This window comes from Jaculus jaculus, chromosome 3 (genome assembly GCF_020740685.1).
Source record: "Jaculus jaculus isolate mJacJac1 chromosome 3, mJacJac1.mat.Y.cur, whole genome shotgun sequence".
Taxonomy (NCBI): Eukaryota; Metazoa; Chordata; class Mammalia; order Rodentia; family Dipodidae; genus Jaculus; species Jaculus jaculus.
Window position 1 is genome coordinate 116,218,399 of NC_059104.1, and position 1,871 is coordinate 116,220,269.

The window sequence follows — 1,871 nt, forward strand, 5'->3', positions numbered from 1 at the left end:
TTTCTTACTGTAAGGTAGCTAATAGGGTTCCACACCTACTCTTCTGAGATATGTCAGGTCATCCTTTGTTTGCCAGATCAGGATGGAGAAAAACCAACAGTGACAGTTTAAAAGGAAGTTGATCAATGTCTCCTTGGATTCTTGCTTGCATTCAACTATAGCCAGAGGATTATGTGGCCCGAAGCCACTTTAGTTACTACCAGATACCACAAAGAGGAGTGCGTGGAGAGGGCACAGTCAGGGATCCTGCCACCAGCTTGCTCTCCCATTGTTCCTGAGTCACCACCTTTACTTACAAATCTTCAAAGCGTGGTCTTTCCTGGCCTCAGCAAGATCTCAGACCCCATTCTTCAAATCCTTCATGGCCATTTTTACAAGCCACTGAGGACTCATGAAATAAACTGTCTTGTATTTCTTGACATTCCATGTCTTTGAAAATGATGAAACTTCCTTCTTTTCCCAGGCATTCAGAAAGAACTTAGTGAAAACAAAGGGTGAGTATGGTGGAGCATCATGCCTGCAATCCCAACACTAGAGAGTTAGGAGGGTGCTCACTTTGGCAGCACATATACTAAAATTGGAACGATACAGAGAAAATTAGCATGGCTCCTGCGCAAGGATGACATGCAAATTCATGAAATGTTCTATATTTTTCTTCTGAGACTGAATATTGACACTTTTGTTTTATGCTTTTGACATTTATTTCAGAACAATAAAGATTCAGATTTGTGACAAAGGCTAAAAAAAAAAGAAGAAGCAAGGAGGATGGGGAGTTCAAGGTCATTCTCAGCTACATACTGGCCTACATGAGAACCTGTCTCAACCAATAAAAGGGAATGAAACATCAGAAACTGTGTGGCAGCCACACCATCCTTATCATTCTAACCCAACTTAAATCTATACTGAGGTTGCGTTTAACATTACAAACTGTGTGCAACTCCTGAGCAAGCATGCTGACACTGCGTTGATTTCCTTCTTGGAAACTAGGCAACAGGTAGCAGGACCAGCAGTTAAGAACAAGGTCCTGCTGGTTTTCACAAGAAGACACATGCAGGTGGCTACCAGCTGGATCTCCCAGCAGCTCCACACTAGCTTTAAAAAAACATTTTTTTTTTTTTTTACACACTACCTTTTTTATTGTTTTGTTTGTCAGGTAGGACTTGCTTCAGTTATGATTCTGTCTTTTATTTATTTTATTTTATTTTATTTTTTTGCCAGAATGACTTAAGTCTGGGCTTCGAGGAAAATCCTGCTTTGTTTCTATCTGAATTTGTTCTGAATCTCTCTGTAGCCTATTTCCCCACCCATAAGAACATTTCAACTTTTTGCTGCTGTTAACCAATTTTAGACCTCTTTCAGGGCTCAGACTACTGAAGAAGTGATTCACATTAAAAACAAAACAAAAAGCTGGACATAGTGGCACAGGCCTTTAACCCCAGCACTTGGGAGGCAGAGGTAGGAGGATCACCATGAGCTCAAGGCCACCCTGAGACTGTATAGTGAATTCCAGGTCAGCCTGGACTAGAGTGAGACCCTACCTCCAAAAAGAAAAAAAAAAAAAAAAAAACAAAAACACTTGGGGGATTTTCCATATGGCACTCTTTAATTTTAACAATTTCATGAGTGTTTAAATGTAATAGTGCATTTCATGTAATAATAACACTTAATTATTATTATCTACTATCTGTCCAATGACCTCATGGTAAGTTATAAACACTAATTAATTGAGATTTACAAAACCTTGTGAAGTTCCAACTACAATGGCCATGCTTCTTTTACCCACTTAGTTTTTTGAACTTTCTGCTTTGAAGTCTTTGAATTATTAGCTATTATAACTCTCACTGCTATCTGGGAAATTTGGAACAGGCTCA

The 1,871-nt window shown here is 39.2% G+C and overlaps 1 non-coding gene across 1 annotated transcript; it reads left to right on the plus strand.

Moving 5' to 3' along the window:
- Positions 1-547: 547 nt before the first annotated feature.
- Positions 548-654, plus strand: LOC123459631. Its single transcript, XR_006636390.1, has one exon. It is a non-coding gene; the product is annotated as a U6 spliceosomal RNA (small nuclear RNA).
- The last annotated feature ends 1,217 nt before the right edge of the window (positions 655-1,871 follow it).